At 44.1% G+C, this 26,499-nt stretch overlaps 1 long non-coding RNA gene across 1 annotated transcript; it reads right to left on the bottom strand.

Annotated features, from left to right (window-relative positions):
• Positions 1 to 2,788: 2,788 nt before the first annotated feature.
• LOC125757965 (uncharacterized) lies at positions 2,789 to 11,672 on the bottom strand. Its single transcript, XR_007415608.1, has 4 exons — positions 11,250 to 11,672; positions 10,274 to 10,398; positions 8,420 to 8,559; positions 2,789 to 3,141 (listed from the first exon to the last, which is right to left on the bottom strand). It is a non-coding gene; the product is annotated as an uncharacterized LOC125757965 (long non-coding RNA).
• Between the last annotated feature and the right edge of the window lie 14,827 nt (positions 11,673 to 26,499).

Below are 26,499 nucleotides of genomic sequence, written 5' to 3'. Positions count from 1 at the left end.
AGTTGCTCCACATGATCAGGCGGCAGGCGCCCTTCTAACAGAGACACCGCACCCACCCCTGCCACTGAAAAGGCACGCTCGCTTGGAAAGAAGTGGCTGGTATAGGGAGGTACATGGGCAAAGTTTTGCCGAGTGGGGTATTCTGAAGGTGCTACAGTCCGCCACCAGTCAAATGGGTCACTGTCTTTCTTCAGAAGTGGTCCCGCATAGGAACGAGTGGTAGTGCGGCACGTTACGGCCACATAATATTGAAAATGTACGGTTACATGATCGCCAACTGCGCTGCACGTCGGAGATCCACCAGCAATAAATCATACTTATTGGGGCGTTCGTCGCAGGCAGAGATCTGTCCGTGTACTTACGATATTTATTGCTCCTCTCGGCAACGTTTTTAGCTATACGACAACGCAACAGAAATGTGGAAGACGAGTTATTTTATGCATGATAATCGAATCGCATATTCGAATTTTTCGAATATTCGAAGTTATCGAATATTCGAAACTATTCGAATACACGATTTTCGAATCGAATACGAATATTTCGATTGTAATATTCGACGAATATTCGAAACTTTCGAATATTCGCACACCCCTACTAATTTGCATTTCAAGTTACATTTTTTCAGCCATAAGGAAACACTGCAAAATGCTGAAGTTCTAATGTTAACATTTATCAGAAGAAAGACGAATTCTTTCGTATGGAATACCGAAGGTTGATTTCCAAAGTTCATTGCCTTTGTATTTTGTGCTGTTCCCTTATCATTTTCCTTAAGACGGTTGTATAGATGTTCTTGGTTTATCTTGTGTTTTGTATATGTTATGCTCCTGTTTTTGCTTAGCAAGATCATTTTATGTGTAACTTATCACTGTAGCCCACTTTGCAATACTGCTTACTGGTGTCAGCAGTATGTCAAGTAATAAATACATAAGTAAATAGATATCCACTTTGTCATAAAACTACTATAAAACAAAATAATCAAAACGTTCCACCCAAACTGTTACAGTCGGAAAAAATAGCTTTTGACCCATATTGCAGCTTAGCTTTTGCTATGTAGCATTCCAAACAGAAATGTCGCCAAGACATTATTGTGTGGTATACTTTGCTGGCAATTTATATTCATTTAAAAAAAAATATATACTGCTTGGTTGTAAGCAAGGAAAAATTTACTGAAGTGAATAATCCCTAGCCTGCACAGAGTCTCGTTCCTTGACCTTCGCTGCACAGCACATGGCACAGGATTCACGCGGGTGCCCTGTGCTCATATAGTGCAAGTCTAAATGTTGCAGATTTAAGCAATACTTCTGTCTGAAATACCATGCAAGAACAATGATGTGCTGTGCAGTGAAGGCAAAGCTCCAAGAAACTTCCCACAGCCTTGTTATTTTTCATTTGAAAAAATTATTTTTCGCTTGAAGATAATATTACACCTTAAAACTTTGTCTAAATTATCGCACGAGGAAAGCACACTATGATGTGTAGGCAACATTTTAGGCTGGGATTGCTACACAGTGAAAGAGAGCCCGCAATATGGGTTCAAAACACTACTTCTTCCAAGTGCCAATTTGAAGGACATTTTTGCTTCTTTTTGCCAGCAGCATTTTCAACCCTTGGTATATGCACTGAACGCATACTGTGAATATATTTCACATGAAACATTCAGTCTTTTTTACAATATACTTAAAAATGGTGCATTTTGCAATGTTCACTCACGACTGCAAATAGCATAAATTGAAATCAAAATAAATTCGACTATCATAGTCATGAAAGATTGGTGACTATGTTAAAGAAACAAATGCTTTGTAGTAATAGCTCGACGCAATAACCATGTGTCAATTAATTTGCCTGACACAGCTTCATTTCTGCATGCGAAGTTTGAAAGGTCTTTGCTGCATCATGCAATTCTTTCCCCAAAAGTAACGCTTGAATGACTACTTCCCACACTGAAACATAACAGCACCAGTTTTACAAAATAATGGAAATGGTCAAAAAACGACCTGGCACACTGGCGTGAAAAATAGGTACTAAAATGAAACAGTGTGCACTGTCAGACACTAAAATGAAGCACTAATCTGCTTGTATTGCTAAATTACTTCAAAACCCTGCTCTGAATAACTGCCCACAAGAAGTTGATTGCGAAAAATTTACTTTAACCTCTGACCTATTTTTATCTATCTCTAGTATAATGACTCCTAACCTTCGGCACACACACAAAGGCACAAAGCATTTCATATGGTTCAATGCCTTCGAACAGTACGGAAGGTCATATGTTAAGAAATAGCGTAAAATCTGGACTAATTTTAACCAGCTATGTTTTTATAACATGCAAACATCGAGAAATACACAATAATTTAGTAACTCGCCCCCTCTAAAAGTGTTGCTGTCACAGCTCCAAATTCCATTCACGAGCTATACTGGCTAAAATATTAAAACACAGCTGAATTTCCATCACAATGGTGGATGCACACAAGTCTACAATAATTTAGTAACTCACCCCCTATAAAAGTGTTGCTGTCACAGCTCCAAATTCCATTCACGAGCTATACTGGCTAAAATATTAAAACACAGCTACATTTCCATCTCAGTGGTGGATGCACACAAGTCTACACGAACAGGCATGCACTTTAGATTGACTTCACAAGCCAGATATCCGGTAATCCTGCCGTTGGAGAACGTTACCAAGTGTATGAGCTGGACTACTACATAAGCTAAAATGGATGCTTGTGTCTATTGGTATGACAGAGCGTAAACAAAGCAGTGCAGAAGACTGAGCACACGAGCACAGCACTGTTTGTGTCTTCCTTTTCCTTGTGCTCCGTCTATTGCGTTTTTTACACTAATGCATTAATTGTGGAAACAACTAGCTGCCGCAATTTGGTCATCTAGGTCGAACTTTTTGGGCCTTGTACCAGACTAAAGGGCTCTGTTGTGAAAGCAACAGGGTGTAACAATATTGCACTACAAATCAGGGAATACAAAGCATCGATAAGAATGTTCAGCCAAAATAAAAGGCTTCAGCAAAATGTTTAAGACACATACTCACAGGTTAATGCTCATTCACAGCTTCTACGGCAGCCCCATGATTTATGTGCGTCCATCTGTGCGTGCCTTCCTTCCGCCTTTGGGCAAGTTCGTGTAGAATGTCTGCCAGGAAAACAAAAACATCACAAACAAGTCCACTTTTTTTAGCATGCCTCACATAACCCAATGAACTTTTCTCTCCCCATGAGGTAGCTGTTTAAAAGCATCCAAACAGCCTCTGCTTTGTCTATGTATAGCTCATAACCAATAGGTAGCATCCAACACGACACCTGGTCATTGTCAAAGCATACGAGACAAGAAACTGAGACAAGTATAAGCAAAGAGCAAACGGCTATATTTCGCCATTATATTGTTTCCTAATCCAGCCCAATGCATTCATCGCTTAATTTAATTTACACTGCTATATTGGTGTTCGCCCCTAAACTTACTTTCCAAATAATTCACTAGATACCTATTTCTCTTACGCACTATATGAATACATGTTAAAAAGATGGGGCATAGCAAACATGGACACAAGAGAGTCAAGACACCTAAAACGCTGAGATCACTAACTGGAGGCTCATCACCTAATCTACCTTTACATTGTTGAGAGCGTAAATGCACGCCAAAAATTCGATGAATGAAGTTTTGTACAAGCACATGAATGAAGAAATGCGTCCAATTGTCGAGGCCTGGCATATCGATAATGGCAGTGCACAAGAGAGCCAACCGTCGATTAACTAGCATAAAGAAGAAATCAAATGCTTGAGCAGTTATCTCTCACGTAGACTATCGCGCGTGCCAGATTGATAGGTATCGCCTCTTGCCTGGGCATGCACAGATAAGTTTTCTGTGTCTACTTTATTTTGTGCCACTGTCCACCTTTCCAGTTGGCGTTAGTGGTGTCTTGGTTTCTCTCTTGTGTCCATGTTTGCACGCCCTGCCTTTTTAACATGAATACCTACCAACCAGCTCAGCTGTCTGTTATACTAAATATGTATACAATCTAGAATTCCACTCTGTCCACTTGCTGATGTAATAATAACAATGGGTTCTGTATGTAAACGTGAAATTAAAAGCACAGGAACCTCTAGGATTGCACCTCCACCGAAAGTGCAACCACTCCATCAAGGATCGAACCCGCACAGTTCAGGTCAGCAGCTGACCATTATAACCACTGTATTGCAGCGGGGGATGTCACTTGGTAATGTAGGTTAATGTTAAGGATTATGGAAAGAGCTGTAGGTTGAAGAAAGACATGCAATTAAGCAAGGAGCTGCAGGACATTATGCAGTTTAGATATTTCTGTAATCCAAAGGGCTGGTGCTCAGGGCATGCACCTAAGGAACTCCTGTTCAGCGTCTCCTTTCGAACCAAAGCTTAGCAGAATTGATGTTCCTGTCTAGATATCCCTAGCAAAAATGCCAATAGGATTTCCTATTGGTCCAATAGGAAATCACTATTGGTTCTATAGGACATCTATTGGAGCTGTATTGGTTGTATAAGACTTCTATGGGTACCAATAGACACCAACAGCCACCACCTATTGGTGTCTTATTAGACCAATAGAAGTTGTATTGGTCAAATAGGGGCTGCCTTTTGGTGTCTTATTGGACCAATAGGAGTTGTATTGGTCAAATCGGTGCTGCCTATCGGTGACTTATTGGGCCAATAGGAGTTGTATTGGTCAAATAAGTACTCCTATTGGTTTCTTAATGTACTAACAGAAGATGTATAAGGCCAACAGGAGTTTTATTGTTCAAACAGCTACCGCCTATTGGTAGCTGTTTATAACATCTTATGACTGATTGAGCGCGTCGGACCCGATCCCGATCAAATTTCTTGATCATGATTGGCTATATTATACGCAAGCTGCAGACGGGATCAATTCACTTTTGATAAGTCTGATCCCGATTGAGCTTAATCGTACACCGTGAGACACCGTGTGCAGTTAGCAACTCACGCGACTAAAAGAGTTATATAAAAAGGCTGCGTGTCGACCACGGCGGTACGGTGTCTCCGTACATGCCGTGCGGTAAACGGTACTATAGTAAAACACGCTAAAGAAGAACTTGCGAAGGAATCGACAACACAGACACCACAGGAATACTAATAAAGAAACCGCCATGAGATCACAACCGGAACCAGCCAGGTGACGAACAAAAAAAAAAAAAAAAGTGAGACGGTGCGCGGCGTGGCGACGCTGCATGTGTGAACATTTTTTTTTACACGTTCCTTGGTTAAGCAGGCTAAGCCATGTGCTAAGCTTTAAGATAAGCTTTGGATAATATGTAAAGTTTATAACTATTTATGCTAAGCAATATAAGTAGTGCTGTAAAGATACAGGGAAAGAATTGTGGATCTGCAAACGCGACCGACCGTGCGTTTGTGCGCGCCATCCGCGCTCGGGCCGATACGAAGACAAGCCCAGCCTGCGGCCAAGCTAAGCCAAAAACTTTGTGTGATCTCGATGCTTCACGTAAGCCTGCTTAACGATGTGCTTCCGCGACGATAACGTGAAGACTGTGTTCAGCGTTGCACCAGATGGAGACGTTCTGAGCCATAAATGTCTTGGATTTCCGACCGATTTCGACCGATTTCGACTCTACAAAGTGGCACCAAGAATAATGGCAAGACGAGCAACAAGGCCCATGTGCTCCGATTGTTTGGTGAGTTGAGTGGGCATGGTAGTTACTCCTATTTAGTATTTATTTGATATCACCTTTTTTTTGTATTCAAACTTGGGACGAAGCTGAAAGGTCGGGAAAACAGTCCCTCGTCCTTGTCTCCGGTATTTGATGACAGCGAGACCAGCAACGCCTCGATTGCAAGTCCACACGCTCTCAGAGTTGAATGATTGAGCGCATATATTATTGCAGTTTGTTTTGTGTTTTGTCAGTATGCACAAAAAAAACGTAGCATAGATTAGAGGTAAAGGACAGGCGCCCTGCTCGTGAGTGTAGTTGGAGTCTCGCAAGCCCTTTGTAAGTATTTACAACGTGCGTGTTAAGCCGAAAAACGCGTTTATCGCCTCATAGTAAAACGCTCTAGTCGATGCTGTTTGTGTGTTGTAGTGCGCGCCAATCGGCTTATCATACTTGTTTCGACATAACTGTCACAAGAACCACAGAAGGCCACATGATAATTCATTATACAAAATGTGCATAGCATTGTACTGCACTGGTGCGATTTTTTATTTCATATTTTTTATTTTTACATACTGCAGCCCAATTAGGGCTATCGCAGGAGTGGGTTTATTAATGTTGTTGGCTTACTTGCATAAGCACGTAACATGCAGCACGTCATTGCAGCCTGACTGCTGTGTTGGGCTTGCAACGATATGGAATCTAGGCTGCCTTTACTACTGTCTTACATATTACCGTTGCCTCCTCGTGAATCTACCCTAGCTTAATTTATTTCATGCCCTCTTTAAGTTGAGATTTAGTGGCATGCTCTAGTATGATAGTCGCACCACCATCGTGAAAAGAGCACGTCACAGATAGTAAGTGATTATTGAGTTTGCTGTAATTTAAGGACGAGTTTGCAGTTCATTCTGGGTACAGCTCAAAAAACACAGGACGCAAGCGTGTAAACGGGATAAGGTGCTGCTTAATTTTAAAAAAAAATTTGCCCCTTTCTTTTCCTTCCTTTTTTGCCGCAAAATTTTGCCCGATATACTGTTTTCTTCCACGCAATAAGCCACAGTTGGGGTGTTAATATTTCACTCAGTTTTTTGCTATAGTTCAGCTCCTGCAACATTGTGAACAGTGCAGTGAATTAAGGTCTAGATAATTTCTCACTGTGCCGTCTGCTGTTCTATACATTGCTTTGAAGGTAAACTTTAATTAAACATGTGTTACTGTTTTCTGATTTCATGGCTCTGTTATTTACAGAATCTTCAGGCACTTCCTCGAGTGCGGATGAGGCCCGCAAGATCGCCAACATCATCAAGGCCAGAAGAAGCACTTGTAGTTTTGATTATGAGAATATATTGACATATGTCTCATTCATCCACTGTGATTATCATTGCAGGGGCGCTGACACAGTGTGGGCCTTCTGCATGACGACAAGACACCCATAAAACACTTGCGCCAAGACTAATTCTAATGGGGCTGAGAAGTGGGCAAATACAAAACTAATACAATGCCAGCAGGCAAATACAGAACCAATAGGCCAATATAATTCCAATTGGCTAATAGAGAACCAATACACCATATAGGTCCAGTAGGCTGATATAGAACCAATAGACCAATAGCCAAATACAGTTCCAATAGACCTATAGAACCAATAGACCAATTTAGGTGTCCATACCCCAATAGGCTATTGGTTTTTTATTGGGAATTTTTGCTAGGTGATGCCACTAGAAAACCCACAGTTAAATCGCTGCAAAGTAAACACTAGAAGACAGAAAAAAATCCACTCACTTGTATGATATTAAACACATCAAGATGCAAATACACCAAACCCCCTTGACTGTGAAACGCATTGATTGAAAAGATATCAGTTAAACAAAGCAGCATAGCAATGAACTTCCATGTAGCTGCCACACGGCAAAAAAGCAGGTGGCTCTGGTGCCATGAAAAATCTATAATAACACTGTTTGAATATAGCAGGATGTGTTGTATGATAAATGTATAAATTACCACTCACAGAGCTGACATGCTATTTTAAAAATCAGCATTGCAAAAAATAAGCAGAAAACCACGGTGACGTGTGAATTTACCATGCATAATTTAAGGCTAACGGGCCCCTAAACAACCCCGGAGTCTAAAATTTGTGACAACTGCACGCTTGTACAACGTGAACATGTTGTCACATGAATTTTTTCATTAAGTGGTGTAATAATGAAGCCACAGGGGATAGAACGAACATTCCAGCTGGTTTCAGTTTCTCGCTCAGCCTGACCGTCCTGAAGAGGGGCTTCCTCAATGTGCCACTGTGCCAGAGCGGTGCGGTGAGGAAGCACAGTAAAAGCACTGGTGAGATAAACCAATTCGCAACTCTTGTGACAACCACAGATACTGCATCATCACAAAGCCAAAATGCCGTTTCGTATTGCAGAGGACTATTCAACAGTCAGTGTTACTTAATGTTGCTCATAGGCAACATTACACCACTTCGCTAGCAAAGAGGACTGGTCAAGCGCTGAAGAGGAGGTGCGGTTATTGTTTTTAGAAGTGGAGTGTCTGACATTCGGACAATGTGATTCCTGCGGCCCTCTGTACGAATTAGCGAGCTTGTTTGGGAGGTGTAAAAAAAAGAAGTCGGAGCTTGCTGACTGGCCCTTTAAGAGAATGTAAATATACACTAGAAGGAAGTACACTTGTAGACATATTACTATAAGCTATAAAAAACAGGCAATTAACATGCTCAATCCATGCAGCATAGAGATGTCTCACACCTTTGCAAGAACTTTACTATGGTGGCTGCATGTTTGTGTAGGCCAGAAGCAGCAGGCACGTGGCTTCCATGAATTTGACCCGTTCGTTAAAGGGAAACTGCTGCTCACATCCTTGTAGCACTGCTTTTTGAAGATGCTTCCTGCAATAACAAAATGACCACAACACAATTATGGTCTGCAAATATCCACAGATGACCTACATTGCTGCCCTTTCTTATTAAATTCAGCTCTAGACTAAACACTGCAATAGCGGCATCCTCCTACATAACAGGGCATCATACTGCTTTCCTTGGCCTGGTTTTTAGTTCAATAATTGTTTTCACCCATGACAGAATGTAGCACTAGTAAAGATTCGGTTGGGGATGGGTGCAGTCGTAAAGTGTGTATGCAAAGGTAAGAATATGAAAAAAAAAATAATGGCATAATTTCACATGAGATATACAATTATCATAATTCATGTAATGTCAGACACCAAGAAGTGTTTAATTGAGCAAGTTCTGACCTTAAGCTATCACGAAAACAATGCCCTTTATGGAAAGTGGGATTTGCAGAGTGAACTCCGATGATGAAATTGGCTGCCTTTACTGGCTCTGTAGCTGCAAGTGCATTGCTAAAGCCGCTTGAATGCACTTAACAAGCCTGTGTAATGATATTGACAAATGTACAGAGAAGACAAACTCATTCGTTCTCACTTAGCTGCCATCACAGCAATACGTTGCTTCGTGTCAGGTTTCCTGGTATGCAGAATGCACGAACTTGGTGGCCGTGCCATACCACAAGTAAACATGATGACATCTGCTCCAACTGCGTAAGTAGCTGGAAAGTGCTAAATTACACAATCAGCTGTACCATGCACACATAATGTAAATTCTAGCAGTGGCAAACATTTCGCACCCTCATAATAGCCTATGGGCATTGTACTCGTTGATGCTGCCAGCTACATTCCCTGTTTTCATTTCTAGCATGCATAGCACATGCACACAAAGCACCCAATAACTGTGGGAAGCAGAAGTAGATCGTCCGAGGGTAATCAATAAAATTGATTGAAAGGAATTCCACACATCACTCAAGCCTGTTGTTTAGCATAAGTGATGAGAATGTGCAGCCAAATGTACACAGCAAATTCAGTATTGGCCTTGAAGAATTGCAAGATAGGTTGAAGCTTTTCCAGAAACAAATCGTATACAGTAAAGTCTGTCCCAGATACTGAAATCATGAAGTTATAAATTTTAAAGTGGGCCGCTATATTCTTCAGGCACCATGCATTGCATTTATGAAAACGCTAACATCCCTGTACAACAATGCGTGCTGCAAGAAGTCATAAACCTTAATATTTTTCGCACAATGCCATTTCCCAGTACCACGTTTTACAGAAAGGCAACATTTTCCTTTGCAAACTAAGCCATGTTCCCAGGCAAAATGCACTGTCCATGGTGACAAACATGGAGTACGCTCTTCTATACAGCTTAGCTGGTTTACTGGAACTAAAAGCTATGGTAACGCTGTCTTAATTGAACTGGCTAGCAAGAGCCTTCTCGCTGCTGTTTATGTGAAGTAATTTCACCTTGGTGGAACGTCACAAGACTAAGTGGCACATAATAATGAGTGCGAAAACACAGTAACAGGTTGTGCAACGGCTACCAGGTATGCCCATTCGTGGAAACTGTGGGCTTTACCCCCAAATGAACCAGTTGGAAATAACCCTTTTGCATGAATAAACTTAAGTTGGTTGCTGGCATACATAACATTGTTACTCTGCATTTCCATTTCAATTATCTAGCGCTCATTGTTTCCCTTCGACATGACTAGCTCAAAACAAGATTCTTCTTCATTAAATGGAACTTTGTACATTACCTTTACGTTGGCTACAGATGCTTATTTCTTCTGCCTGAATAAGCACCTCCTATAGCATACTTGCCTCAGACACCTTCTGGACTGCATGGTCAGCACTCCACTGTTTGTTGTGGCACTGCTGTTTGCTACGTGCAGTACGTTGCAAAAAACTTCAGCATTAAAAAAAAAGGTTAAGAAAAGCCGAACCAGGTATGCCAGCAGCACCTTGCCCTTTGAGGAGGGAGGAAGAGCTCTGATAAATGGCTAATTCAAGACAAGCGTTGTTCTTCACAAGCTATTATTATGCGATGAGAGGTGGGACTTCAATACACGGACGCACATATAGTGCTAAAAGCAACTGAAAAATTCAGCTGAAAGTACGGCTTGTCAAATTAGGTAAACGTGCATAAAGGATAAAAATGGGGCAAGCCAACTGAACAAAATACAATGGCATGCTGCAGAAATTGCATTTTTAGCAAATCTATGTTATCTATTGCTTGAAAGATGATAAGCAATGTCCAAGAATGCTAACCTAAACGCTTTTGAGGGTCACGTCACTTAATGACAAATAAAATGCACGCCTAAAGAAAACATCCCTAAATACACTTTATATCTCCCACTGTACCGATTCACGATTCACACGGTGGCCGATGATTATTCCTTTAGAGCTCGTGCGAACGAAATGGATGTTGAAGCTTCGGTTTCACGGCGTTACTCCAAGTAATTTGTCAAAGAGACATGCATAAAACGCATGACAATGTGAGCCTGACAAAAATGTTGTCTCCTTTCAGCAAATATTAGCGTAGAGCAGTGCGTGCAAGCGAGCTAATTACCAAAACTTTATAACACTACCGACTACGTTCTTGACAAATCTCATGCGCGAGCACAATCCTCACAACTACAACCGCATACACTACCAACACGTTATGCGATTTTCTTCGGCGACAAGGCGTACTACAATAACAATAACTCACAATGTACGAAGCGTAACGTTCACTTACCTCTGGCAATAAAAAATACGCTGGCAGCGTACACTGCTGGATGACCGCCGGTTTTCAATGGTGCGCCAAGCAAGGAATCGCCGAGCTACCGGCCGTTCCCGAGCGTCAAGGCATTTTCCAGGGCCACAGAACGCGTCGTCGACAAAGGATTGCGGCGCTGCTACTCACTGACGTGCGGAAACATTTGAAGAAGGTGTTCTTCAAAACTATGAATCGCGTCCGTCGGTCACACCGAACAAAGCAGTCGCAGAGATTGAAGTCGCACGGTCGGCATCTGGTGACTATTTGCCTGGTACCGCGTATAGTTGCGCTTACGTCAGTAACCACGAAATACAACACACAATACACACAATGCGAGGCAGCGCGTTAAAAGTCGACCGCACAAAAACTCGGCACGACGATCACACGAACGCAGAACTATACGGGCTAGGAAGGTCTCCTTAGTGTCGTGAGCGCGCCTGCCAGATGGAAAGATTGCGCGATCCAGCGTGCAGACGGCGCTGCCGCTCGCTGGCGTGCTTTCGCGCGTGTGAGCCTGCGCTCTGTGGAGTTTCCCGTTGAAACCAAGCTTTGTAGTTGCGGTATAAGCTCGTTGTGTAGGCCACACATGGCGCTGATAAATTGTAAAATGAAGAAAAGAAAACTCTGGAGACTATGCGGGCAGATTAGCTTCTTCTGAACGGCACATGCTGGCGTAGAGAACAAACATGTAGGAGATTCGGGGTTTCCGTTCTAGTTGATTAACATTCATTTTCACGCAGTAATGTTTGAGTACAGTGATTGAAATATTCATTGACAATTATAGCGGTTACATCAAGAACAAAAATAAAATGAACAATGAATGAAACGCAAAGACAGATATTTTCGCGCAGAATGTGAGTAAACAGTGAAAGGAAAAGATAGGTGCATATAAAAAAGAAAAATAATTAATTAAAAGTAAGAATCAGCGAACAGTCAAATGAAATTTATGTACACATGAGGGACCTCCCTTGATGTTTCACGCCCACTCTTGCAGGCATACTGGATCCGTAGAAGCTCTGAATGAGAATCGATGCCTTTTCATTGCACGAGTTCTTTTGCATAACGTCATCCCATGAAACACAAAACCTCTATAAAACGTCTTTAAAACGTTTAAAACCTCTATAAACCTCTATAAAACGTTTTATAGAGGTTTTGTGTTTGGTGGGATGGAACAGGTTGTCTTTTTCTTTTTAGGCATGTTGCGTTGGAGAGGCTAGAAAGATTTGCAGTCGCACGCGAGCATGCACGAACCTCTCAAGACGCAGCTCGGAATGAAATTGCAACAACCACGAAAATTCCAGGGTCGTATCTAAGAGGAACAGGGTACCGGTGCCCTTACCCCCTCCCCCATTTAATTTTCGACGACTGTAACGGCGGCCGCTACGGGTCGCTGCGAGCGCCTGCACCCTAAAGCTTTACTGCACCCTAGAGTTACTGTAAATGTTACTTTTATGTGGCGGAGTTGCTCATCTGTTTTCGAAACGCCGCTAGCAATCGTGCACTGCAGAGAAGCTGATGCGCAGGCCGCCGCCGCTGCAGCGAACCGGTTTGTACTTCCGTGCCACAGTCCCGAAAGGAGGCTTTCATAAAGGGGCGCTTTTCACCAATACGAAGCAGCGCCCCATGTTCCTTGTGTCCTTGTCTATCAGGCACCGTGGAACGCCGCACAGAAGCCTTCGCGGTAGGGATGTCCGAAAAGCAAATTTTAGGTTCGAAGCGAACAGTGATTACGTCGAATAATTTTGAATCGAATAGTTCGAATAGTATGTATCACACATTATATAAACAAAAAATTAGCATAAATATTGTCGAGGCCCAACTAACCTGCACAGCGTTTTTTTTTAATTGGAACGAGGCATGTGCGACTGTCATTCTTTTTGCTACAAGTAAACGCTACTAAACTAAGCGCTACGCTACTAAACGCTACGTTTAGTAGCGTTTAGTAGCATCAAATAGTAGCAGAATTTCAATTTCAGTAAGATGCAAGTTATAACCGATAAAATAGGTCACACTTTTAAAATTACTATACATATAACAGATTTTAACATATAAGCCCGTATAACAAGCTTTTAAACTTAAAAAATGATCAGGGGCGTAGCCAAGAGGAGGGTTGGGGGTTTCAACCCCCCCCCCCCCCCCTCGAAATTTTTCAATTTTGCCTGCGCATGTATTCACGCACACATACAAACACACGCACGAACATACATAAAGTATGGTTGAACCCCCCCCCCCCCCGAAAAATATTTCTGGTTACGCCCCTGAAAATGATTAATCTATGTCGGAGTAATATGTTAATTTAACCTTGAAGTGGGGCTTCGCGGCACTGCGCAATTTTGTTGGTTAGGTGCTTTCACGGCATTGCACTTTGAGGCTGCAGTGAAACCACCTTCACAGGTGGGTTACATGCCGTCCAATATACGCCTATTCGTTCATTACGAATACTTTGAAATTTCGGAACCTTAAATTCGTGTCGAAGCGAATTCGAATACTATAATATTCCTTCGAACATTCCTAGTGCTCGAATATTCGCACATGCCTACTTCGCGGCAAACAGATGCAGACAGTCTGCCAGTATGTCAGGACGGCAGCAAAATATTGTCTACCCTCGTTGCTCGCGAGGGTAACATGCACAAAACAACAAATTTAACCACTCTCGGTTGACCTGAAAAAAAGGTTAAAGATTTAAACCGCTCACATAGAGAACAGTGGTAGTTGCACGCTCCCCAGGCCTTCTGTAAACGCATCGTGTCTGAAGAAAAAAAGATCACAGTTTCACCGCAAGCGCGAAGCAATGAATGCGAAGGCAACAAATTGTAATGTTATACGAAGGAAGGCTGGCAGCTAACTCTTTTGGATCCGATCTCGCGTAACTATACAAAACGTTGGTGTAAGAGAATACGGCCGCTCCAGGGAGAGGTGCGCTTTTCGCAGTCTCTTCGCGTTGAGAGCGCGCGTAAGAGTATACGAGCTGTTTGCTGATGCCTGCGAGATAGCGAGCGCGCAAGCGATCGTGAACGCGCTTTTTAGGATCAAAGTTCGCAGTTGCTGCTCAAGCACCCCCCCCCTCGCATCCCTCCATGCTCATTCAAGACGGGCGGGGCGTTTCGTTTCTGCTTGAGCAGCATCGACGGCAGGTCTAACACGCGGGAGGATGTTATCGCATGCGCCCTCCGAGTGACGCAGATAGGCCACCTCGTTTGATCTCTGCATCAGCCGCTATCGTCGCCGCTGCTCGCGAGCTTTTACTCACGGGTAGAACCTACGATGCGTGGTGGGATGTTATCAATTTGGACTTTATACTGAACATGACGGCGACGACAAAAACCCGTCGAGAGTGCCGATATAATTGCTATCGCAAAAAAAGTAGCCACGTGACGGTCTTTGGTTGGAAAATAACTTAACAGCGCAGTCAACTTTAAGACTTTTCGACTTTAGGACTTTTAGGACTTTCTTTTTCTTTAGGACTCTAGAACACTCTCTCCCTAAATAAAAATAAAGCAATATGTCCGTTGGCAGTTACGAACATGTACTCCCTATTTCTATATAATGAGAGCCATCTGTAAGTTCTACGTAGATCTTGTTCGTGGATCTGAAGGAATCTGAAGGACCGTTTTTGCAGTGTAGCCGCTCTTGCAGCCCGGCGCAAAGCAAGTCGGCATACCGCACTGTGAATCTGTTCGCCCTCGTTACGCTTCGCACATCATGCACGTGTCATTTGAGGCCCAAGCCTCAAACTCTCTAATGTCAGAGTTTCCGCGGCGCCTTCTTCTTTTTTTTTTTTTGTTTACCGTGTGCACTCTTTCTCTCTAATGCGATAGGTCTAACTTTGTGAATATTAGTTAAGGACTCAATTCACACCTCACTCCTACAACAGGCGTGAATAATTACTAGTATTGGCAAACGGGTCTATAAACGGGTCAATACACCCTTGTGCACCTTCTTAGTCTACAAAAGATGCCACATTTGAGACGCTTCCCTGTGTAAGGAACGTGAAGGAGATGTCAGGAACGCAATTTTCACTAGTCACAATTGAATGAGCGCGACAGGTAATGACGCCAACGAAAGCGTAGGTTGTACACATTAGGTTCATGTTAAGTTATTTTATGTAAGATACATGGGCAGTGCTTTCATATGTGTGGTGCACTGGTGTGTCAGCAGGCTCACTACTTAAAGGCCAACTCCGGCGATTTTTCGAGGTCCATGGATCTCAATAAAATTCGCTGGGTACGTTCCTTTTCACGTTCCCGTTATATATGCCAAATTACAAGCTGAGACATACGCAGATTCGTTGCAAATGAATTTTATTGATTGCCCCAACTCTCCCCACCTCGCTTCCCAAAATTATTGGCAACACTGGGTGCGTGACGTCATTTTTGTTAAGCGGAAGTGACGGAACCAAGGGGCCCCTAGAGCGTCTGCTATCCGCAGGGCAACAATCGCGAGTGTTTGGCGAGCGCTTCGTTGGCTGGGCGTGTGAATTTCAGTTCCTTGTGGTAATGCGTGCGATGGGTGGCAAGTGGTGTCGCGTTGTGGGCTGCACACGATTCCCCGTTGGCAGTCACGAAACACTCGCACCTAACGATTACCCTGCGTCTCTATATTAGTGTTTTAGCTAGCAATGCCGGTTTACCGCACGGAAAGTACGGTAATACCGTACCGGCTAAAGAATGCACATGCGTGAACACCACGGAAACACTTCCCGTAGCATATACAGGGTGCACCGTGGTGCGAAACAACGTAACCTAATGGTGCGAAAGGTGGCTCATACCTGGCTTATATTACATTCTTTCGGCCGTACCAACGCGATGTTGAACGCCGCTATTTCCAAACTTATACACCCTTCCCATAGCAATATTAAGAAGCTTTAGTTAGTCCGCGAACTTCTCAGCGATAGCATTTAACCCGATCACGGCCCCACAAATGTGAGCTGCCTGGACAGGTGCTGCCATCTGGTGGTGGAATGTGTAACCAGGCAAGCAAAGAGCTAAACAGGTGAGTCCACTTCATCGAAGAGGAATGGCCATTACAGTTGGCCTCCAAATGCGTCGGAATCGCAGCTGTCATTTTCCGACAGCTCAGCTTGTGCACGTGACACGGTCAGTCACACACAAGATTTCCGACGGACTCACCTTTCAAATGAGCGTCTGCTCTTCGCCGCTTTCGCAGCTTTCATACTCCGCGCTGGCGGGACCGGCATGCCTTGCATGATTTCCGGTTTTGTAACCGCTTATACGTCACGCGAAGACAGTATGCTCGGTTGGGTTTCGGTTTCGGTGTGGCGCTTTTTTGCTTATTTAAAATTAGTCTCCAATTTGCCGAGTGTTTCTGCTATCGGACCCGTGACAGGAGCATCTCAGGAATATAAAAGCACCATTACTTTGACATGGCCAAAAAATCGCCGGAGTTGGCCTTTAAAGGTGGTAACTGAAATAGGCCGCAGACAAATGATTCATTCTTTATGGTCTGGATATTATAGCCCCATATGTAAATAGTGACCAAGATAATGTTGTCATCACGAGCATACCTAACGCAGTAACCACTTGCATTCCTGTAACGTGGAGCATTCCCCGCTAATTTATTACAGCAGAGCTGGTAAGGTTGTGGTTGGCCTTGTGTCGTAGATAGAAAATTATCATCATTAACCAGCACGCGCCATCTTCTTCCTCTTCTTCCTCTTTTGCTTCGCTACCAGGAGTCGTGCGACTATTTGTCCGCCGAGGTATGCAATAAATTGATGAGCGAGAGAACGAGCACAGATGAAGAGAAAGAGAGAGAAAAAGAAATAAAAAGAAAGAAAAACAGAGAATGTCTAGGCGAAAAAAATTATTTTCCGAGGCGAGATTCGAACTCGCGTATCGACGATCCAAAGGCGAGCGTCCTCACCACTCGCCTATCCAGGCAAGCGCAGAGAGCATAGCCTTGTATAGCAAGGTTGGTGGTAAAGGAAAGTGAGGGTGAGGACGAGGAAAAGAAGGAAAAGAAAAGAGAGAACGAGTACAAAGAGGGAGAGATAGAGAGAAATAGAAACAGAGAAAAGGGAGGAAACACAGAATATGATAGAAGGCGAGAGACCGAGTGTACAGCGAGAGAGATAGAGAAACAAATAAAAAGAAAGAAAGAGAGAAAAAAGGAGAAAGAAGGATAATAAACAGAGAAAAAGACAGAAAGACAGAGAAAGAAATCGACACAGAGAGTTCGAATGCAAACGATAGACAGAGAAAAAGATAGAAGGCGAGCTACCGACTACACAGAGAGCGATAGAGAAGCACAGACATAGAAAGAAATAGAAAGATAAGAAAGGGTAGAAACAAACAGGGAGAGAAAGAAATAGAAAGCAACATGCACAGACGATAGATAGATAGATAGATAGATAGATAGATAGATAGATAGATAGATAGATAGATAGATAGATAGATAGATAGATAGATAGATAGATAGATAGATAGATAGATAGATAGATAGATAGATAGATAGATAGATAGATAGATAGATAGATAGATAGATAGATAGATAGATAGATAGATAGATAGATAGATAGATAGATAGATAGATAGATAGATAGATAGATAGATCCGGACAAACTTCGTGCGGTCGCCGAGTTTCCTAAGCCGACTACACTCAAAGAACTGCGGAGCTTCGTCGGCTTGTGCTCGTATTTTCGTCGTTTCGTCCGTAACTTTGCGTCGATTATAGCACCACTTACGAAACTACTTGCTGGCCCTTCTAATCTTTCCAGTTGGACCCAAGCATGCGACGAAGCCTTCGACACATTGCGCCGCCTGCTTACGTCACCACCCATTCTGCGCCATTACGACCCCACTGCTCCGACCGAAGTGCACACAGACGCTAGCGGCGTTGGTCTTGGCGCAGTGCTCGCGCAACGTAAGCACGGCATTCCAGAGTACGTCGTCGCATATGCTAGCCGCGCACTCACAAAAGCAGAAACCAACTACTCAGTCACCGAGAAAGAGTGCCTCGCAATTGTGTGGGCATTAAGCAAGTTTCGTCCTTACTTGTACGGACAGACTTTCGACGTCGTAACCGACCATCATGCACTCTCTTGGTTAGCTTCTTTGAAGGATCCTTCCGGTCGCCTTGGACGTTGGGCTCTTCGCCTACAAGAATTTGACATCCGCGTCGTCTACCGATCTGGGCGAAAACATTCTGACGTGGACGCGCTCTCTCGATCGCCAGTGCAATCTAGTGAAGACCCGCATTCAGAAGCTGCCTTTCCCATCACTGCCGTTTCCGTCACGAACATGTCATCTGAGCAGCGAAAAGACCCATGGATTGCCTCTCTCCTCAACGTCCTTTCCGACTCTTCAACGTCTGCATACCCACGTGCTCTTCGTCGCCAAGCCACACATTTTGAGATACGAGACGCGTTATTATACCGAAGAAATCACCAAGCAGATGGTCGCAAATGGCTCTTGGTTATACCAAGCCACATGCGATCTGACGTATGTGCATATTTTCACGCTGACCCGCAACATGCTCACGCTGGCGTGTTGAAAACATACCAACGGCTCCGCCAGCGTTACTACTGGCGTGGCATGTACACCTTCGTCCAAAAATATATTCGATCATGTCCATTGTGCCAACAACGAAAGTCATTTGCCCATTCACCCGGATTACTGCAGCCTCTACCGTGTCCGGCACGCCCTTTCGACCGTGTTGGCATTGATCTATATGGACTGCTTCCTTACACCGCAGCTGGCAATCGATGGATAATTGTCGCCGTACACCATCTAACGAGATACGCTGAAACAGCTCCGCTACCTTCAGCCGGTGCTCGTGACGTAGCCAACTTCGTCTTACGTCGCTCGTCCTGCGTCATGGTGCACCACGCGAACTACTCAGCGACAGAGGGCGTGTGTTTTTATCCTAGGTTCTTCAAGAACTCCTTCGCGCATGTCGCACGGTTCACCGCACCTCTACAGCCTACCACCCGCAGACCAACGGTCTCACTGAGCGCTTCAACAGAACGCTGGGAGACATGCTCGCGATATATGTCGATTCTGACCAGTCAAACTGGGATGTGGTCCTCCCCTTTGTAACTTATGCATATAATACGGCAACGCAGTCAACGACGGGCTTCTCGCCTTTCTTTCTTCTATATGGCCACGAACCGCGCGCCACCCTTGACACTATTTTGCCGTATCGTCCGGACGCCTCCGAATTCAGCCGTTTCTGAAATTGTGCAGCACGCTGAAGAGTGTCGTCAGTTGGCCCGCACATTCACCTCGGACAAACAGGCCCTCGAAAAAGAACGCCATGACCGCGACCAGCAAGTCGAGACTTTCGCCGTAGGTTCGCTCGTTTGGCTCCGACTGCCCTTCCATTCCCCTGGCCTGTCGTCCAAGTTTGCCCCCAAGTATCACGGTCCTTATCGCGTCGTGGAACGTCGATCACATATAACATACGTGATTGAGCCAGTCAAGCCATCTACAGACAGGCGCCGGCTTGGTCGGGAGACAGTCCACGTCAGTCGCCTCAAACCATACCACGACCCCTTCGTTCTGTCGTCACCTTGATTCGCCAGGATGGCTCTCCTTTGTCGCCGGGGTGTTGTAAGGAGGAAGAAGAACAACGTGCCGCAGTGGGACACCACCTCAGCTGGGAGAGCCAAGCGCGAGCTGTTGGTGCCAGCGCTGCGATTCTTGTGTCGGTTGTCGCCGCCCGCTTTCAGCGGCCATAGGCATCCTGCCCAAGTGCTACTTGCGCCAATAAACCCCGTATCAGATAGATAGATAGATAGATAGATAGATAGATAGATAGATAGATAGATAGATAGATAGATAGATAGATAGATAGATAGATAGATAGATAGATAGATAGATAGATAGATAGATAGATAGATAGATAGATAGATAGATAGATAGATAGATAGGGAACCATGTGGGGATGCGAAGGAGCGCATGGGTCGACTTAACGTTCCGTTCATCACGCGCACCTTGCCCGATGTTAACGCGTCCTTGCATGTGGAGCACACCATGAATTCACTGTAGTTGCTGTTGCGTTTACTCGTCCCGAACTCTTGTTGGAGCACGTCACGCGGGTTCATCGCGCGTCTGCAGAATCTCGTTCCCCGACGCCATCACGTGATTGCTGAGAGAGTGTAAGGGGGAGAGGCCACAGCATCTTACCCAGCCCCTTACATAGACCCGAACGCGCTAGCGCGTGCCAGGACACGTCGTTTTGTCTGCGTTACGCCAAGCTAGGACAGCATACGGCAGCCCGGGCCCCTAAAGTGATCTGCACGTATCATCATCAAGGCGGCCGAAGAACAAGACGAAGAAGACTTCTCCTTGGCGCGAGCGCGCGCTCAATATGTAACAGATGGCTATGGTAGGTTTTAGAAAGCGGATGGTCGCCAGTGGAACTACGGACAAAGCGCAGCGTAAGAGCTGCTTCGCATCTAAAAAAAAAGAGAAAGCGTAGCCATGTATACTACAGTACAGCAAATATAGTTTGCCGTGTGGCGTAGAAAAAGATTACTTCATCAACCAGCACGCGCTCTCTTCGTAATCTTCTTAACCTTCGTCCTTCGTCCAGAACACGTGCACCTATTTCTCCACCACCAGTCCACCAGCTCTGCTTTGAGCCAGCCTTGCACGACTTTGTGCAAGCTGCGCTAATTTTTGGCCTGACTCTCGCGACGGCAGTTCGTGAGCATATATGTTGTATGAACTCTTTTTAGACAATCCCTTACTTGCTGAGAAATATTTGTTTTTAATCGAAATATCTGAAATTTTTGCACCTCGACACATTAAGCTTCCGGAAACTTGCCAAGTCACGCTGCTGGCTACTACGGAACACATATGTAATTCATTTTTGTCCATAAAGGATCACATGCGCGCTGGCAGACATCATCAAAATTGATGACGTCACAACGATTTGGTGGGGGAACCTCAAGCCGGCGCCACGACCTGTATTTTCGTCATGGGATAAGAGGATGCAATACACAAAATGAAAAGAAAAACAGGTGAGAAGAAAGAGCGCCAGAAGCATGTTTTTTTTTCTTGCTTTGGTGTATTGCATCTTCTTACTTACCATGAAGCATGCAACAATAAGCCAAACGACAAATTTTAGTGCATTTCCTTTCGGAGTGTTTCATGGTTTGCCAAGCGTATCCTCGCAGCAAGAGGTGTTGTTTGGAGAGTTGCGGAAGGGCGGTTTACTAACCCGAGCCAAATCATTTGTCTTCCTAATCTCGCTTGAAAAGCTCAGCCAAAATACATCGATCGCTTCTGGGGGCGCTGTCGAGTTAGTCCAGCTTGGGAAACGTCGGCGTGAAAACAATGGCCCCCAATACCTTGTCCACCGATTCCCTTCAAGTCAAAATACTCGACAGCGTGAGGTAGCAAATTAGAAAACAGAGAGAGAAGACAAAGAAAGAGTGAAGCAATAGGGGAAAAAATCGACCAGACAGTAAACACTGTTTGCTTTTACTTTCCAACAAAGATCCTGTACTAATAACGCAGACTGGACATCTCTAAATTGGAAAAGCGTAGCCTAAGGTTCGCCGTAGCTGGGAAGCGTAGTTCGTTGATTTACACTTTTCGTCTATGTTGGAATACACGTGCCGGAGTAGCACCTGTCCTTCGGGTTTTATCTGCATTATTTTTTTTCTTTTTTCACTTGTACTACCTCCTTGCCTTTGCTTCTTTCTTCCCACCTCCAACTAGTGCTTATCCTAAAAGCCGAGTGAGTGGCTTTCGAAATAAATAAATAAATAAATAAATAAATAAATAAATAAATAAATAAATAAATAAATAAATAAGAAGGAGCAGGTCTTTGGAGAATGCATGCAATTCTTTTTCCGCGTGTTTTCCTTCATAATGACATTTTCAATAAGTTATCCAATTTCGAACAGTGCATTTACAAAAGACAAAAATGCAAATATGGAGAGGGCAGGGTGGCTACTATGAACAACGTGGGAGCAAGCCCTGGCCACTTATTTGGGCAGGCATTGCGCCCATCTTATTATACTAGCCAGCATAGTCTCTCCATATTTGTGTTTTGTCTTGTATTTTATTTGTATTTTCGCTGCATTGCATTTATAAAATTATGCTTTACATTAGACATACTGAGTGCGGCGCAATATTGTGGTCTGGGCAGGGATCGGTGAATTGTCAGGCATTTTAGTTGCCTTTTCGCCACCCCTTGCCATTGAACCACTCGTTAAGAGATGCTGCAAATGATGATAAATAAACTGGAAACTACAAACTTTTTATTCGGCAAGTTAAAGAAACAGGCGTCGAAGTTTAATATAATGAAAGAGAAGAAGAGTAAGGACAGTAGTCTACGTAATAGTATAATACAAAGCAATGTTAATTAATGGTCCTCAGGAATGCGCACAGAATGCAGCCGTCTTTACACTTGATCACGATACGTGAGACGATCTCCAAATGGTCATCCTGAAGAAAACGCCACGTCATACGCTACGCACTGTAACGGAAAGATTCTTCAAGGGCATGCAGAACAAGATCAGAGTCGAACGATATAATTCTCAGATTATTTCTCACAAAGACCACAGACGCTTACGGACATGCAGTCAGTATCTCACTGGCATACTAATAGCCGGAAAATAACAACTACGAACTATATTTTTACTGCCGATTTAAATGTTCCAAAAACCTGAGACGTTTTGATGAAAAACAGTACTGAATCATTAGCACCGTAATAGTGCACGCTAGATTTTACGATCTGCTCTCGAGTCTAGTCTCATAATATTATAAGTTTCTCGCTCCATCTATGCCTCATCAGCGCACGTGCCTAATGTGTAGCATAGAACGACTTTTCGATTTTCGGAGGAACCAGCAGCACGCTGTACTGACGGCACATTTTTGGTTTAATAAACGGGAGGGCCGTTACTAAAGGTTTTCGGTAAAGAACGTGCCACGCGGCAGTTATGAGCAACCTCTGAACGAACTTTAGGGGGGGGGGGGAAGAGTAGTGAGGGGGTACGTTACAGTAGTTTAATACGTCACCACGGGGAACGCTTCTAAGGTTGGGTGAACTTCAATTACCGCTGTAAGGGCCGCCTTGACTACAGGAGCTTCCGCTTAATGAAGCGCCCACTTATTAACAGCGGAGTCCTGACTAACGTGAATATAACCGCCGTTTGCTACGTTAAATAAAGTGGATCTACGGCGATTCGCTTCATTACTGCTTGTAAGCGTAAGAACCTCCGAAGAAGACGTTCTTATTTTTTGGAATTTCGTTTAAATCACGGCTGTTCGTATGCAGCAGGGTCTGGCCGTTCGTGTTAATTAAGAGCAAACTATATTTAACTTGGTATCAGCCGGTAATGATGAGACCGGTGTGTGTTAGTCGACTGCGGCTGAGTGAATTATGTCGATATATTGAAAAATATTTTCTTTTTCTTTACGGTCACATTTTCAGTACCTATACGCGTACCAAATTGTGCTAGCAGGAGTTAAAAATCAGTTCCAAGCAAATGACGACACATGAGAATAAGGCTCACTCTGCACGTTGCAAGAAAAATTGAGGCGCATGCCGATACCTTTTCAACCATTTATTAGTTAATGATCTGGGCGACTACCGTGAAAATACTTTCAGTATTTCATGCCTGTGCTCTTGTCCACGACCACGACTTGACAGTGCTCTCTCTCTCTCTCTCACACACACACACACACAGTGCTGAAGAGACGCACTTGCAGAAACATGATAGCGTGTTGCGGGGTTACTCCTTTTGCTTAACAGCATTGGAGACAGCATGGAACAAAGCAGTTGACATTAAAAAATAATAGCTGCAACAACTAGGCAGCATTATAAAATGGTTCTCGTGTATACGTGCCTCGCATGCTCACTGAATCTTTTAATTGATTTATTTACCGTCAGCCCGGTGCTTCCAAGACAATGTTCTGCTTCCGCTTCGTTTCTTTCACAACAGAGTTTCACAGACGCTTTATTTTCGTGTTTGACTTACTATTGACCAAGTATTCATCGTTTTTTTTTACTCTCCTGTTTGCTCTCCTTTTTCTATCCTCAAATTTTGACCTTCTCTATTTGTTCTATTCTGTACACCCGAAAGAGTATGCAGGCATTGTGCCCTTACAGAGATCGCAGTCGTCAGCCTGTTCTCTCCTGATTTCCTCGGTGACCTGGTGCCCTTGTGTATACATCTCGACTACTACTACTACTACTACTACTACTACTACTACTAATAATAATAATAATAATAATAATAATAATAATAATAATAATAATAATAATAATAACAATAATAATGATGATGATGAAGGCAGATTGCACTAAGTCGCTCAAAGCTTGGCACAGCGAAGCACGGACCCGTCGCCGCTCGTACATCCCGTCGACCGACACGTCTAGCTTCGAGATGCGCGGCTTCCTCCTCGGGAGTGCGCATTTTCTTTGGATGCCCTATGACTGACTGTCTCGGCACGATCGGGCACAGCCAGGCTATGCACTATAAAGCGGACGTTGCGCGCTATGTCTCAGTCGACGGGCGTGTCTTAGCTACTGCGCATGCGCGGCTTGGCCAGGTGGTGCGGTATCCGGTCGCTAGACGACGCAATGATTGCTTCCTGTTTCTTTCTATCTTTTTTAACACGAAAGTGTTTTATGCCGGGGTCCACCAAGACTTCAGTGGCGTATTCCGTCACGGAAATAACGTCAAAAAATATACACGATCAGATGCCAAAGAAAAAAGGTACTGTCAACGGGCATCGAACACACGACCGCTCGGTCCGCAACAACAGATTCCGGGCACGCATCCACTGCGCCACGGTCACAGACTCTGGAGGCTTACAATCGCGCCTTTTATATCTACCACTCTCCCGGTCGGCTAGGGGATGTTGACCTCTGGGAGTGGTAAAGTAATTCGTCATTGCTGCGGCCTCCGCGACTAGCACCTGCAACGCGTTACGCGTCCGTGCCGTTCGGCGCGTTTTCAATAGAAGTTGAATTTTGTCAATGCCTTAACACAATGCGAGGTGGCGACCTTTGCCCAAGCGTAGTAGTGTGCCTAAAGCGTAGTAAAAGCGTCGGCCTCGCTAATAGCATCACGCTAATACAAAACAAAAATAGCTCTGTGACGCGCGCCTGCCTCACCTGGCTGTAATACCGCGTTCCACGCTCACGCGCTCGCCCCGAGAAATATCGCGGCCGGGCTACCGAGGCGGCACGACGCGCTTTGCGTTTCCCTCTAGTCCGGCGCTTGGTGTTCAGTCACATTTTAACAGGCCGCGGGATGGCGACCAAGTTCTGCGTCAATTATGCGACGCTCTTCTGGCTATCACACCTCGTTCTCTGATTACACTTTCACCGTTAACTACTACAGCTACCACAAGGGTTTGTTCAATCATTTAGCAGGGACGTTAGTCGTCGGGATGGAGATGTAGTACCACCAACCATTAAAGTGGGCTATAGCTGCCAGACATCAATATACATTGTACAAACTCTCTTATATCAATGTACAGTAAACATTCAGTGACTTCTGTAGGGGCACGCTTTACTTTCGTGTTATTTCGATTCCTATGACGGAGGGATCAACCATGTTTTTTTTCCTCTCTCCCTTTCGTTGATGTCCTCTCTATTACTCTTTCTTTTTCTTCCTGCATTTCTTTCTCTCAGTTTCTTTCTCATTCTTTCTGTTCTACGCTTTACCATCTCCCCTCCTCCTTTCCCTCCTCATCACGCTTACTTCTCTTTCCCACTCCCTTGCTACACTATACTATACAAGGCTATGCTACGCTCTGCTAGCGTGCCTGGATAGCCGAATTAAGACACATGCCTTCGGGTCGAGGGTACGCAGGTTCGAATTCCGCCTCGTGAAAAAGTTTTCTCGGCAAGAATATTTCCCTTTCTTTATGTCGTTTTCTGTTTCTTTCTTTCTTTCTTTCTTTGTCTCTCTCTATCTCTCTCTGTAGTCGTTCTCAAGGATATTATACAGGCCACGCCGTGGCGATGAGTAGTGGGTTTGCACAAATTCTGTGACTGACAGGTTCATGAAGATGTTGGTTTTTGGGCACGGCCACTCATTTTACACGTAGCTAGAACAGCTTCGCTGTTAATAATAATAATAATAATAATAATAATAATAATAATAATAATAATAATAATAATAATAATAATAATAATAATAAATATTAAATAATTGGGGGACGCTTAAGCTTCGCCTTTAAGAGTTGAACGCGATAGCGATCACTTGCCCCTAGTGCGCATTTCGAACACTACGAG

This window comes from Rhipicephalus sanguineus, chromosome 3, assembly GCF_013339695.2.
Source record: "Rhipicephalus sanguineus isolate Rsan-2018 chromosome 3, BIME_Rsan_1.4, whole genome shotgun sequence".
In the NCBI taxonomy this organism is placed as follows: Eukaryota; Metazoa; Arthropoda; class Arachnida; order Ixodida; family Ixodidae; genus Rhipicephalus; species Rhipicephalus sanguineus.
This window is presented reverse-complemented; position numbering and strand designations above follow the sequence as displayed.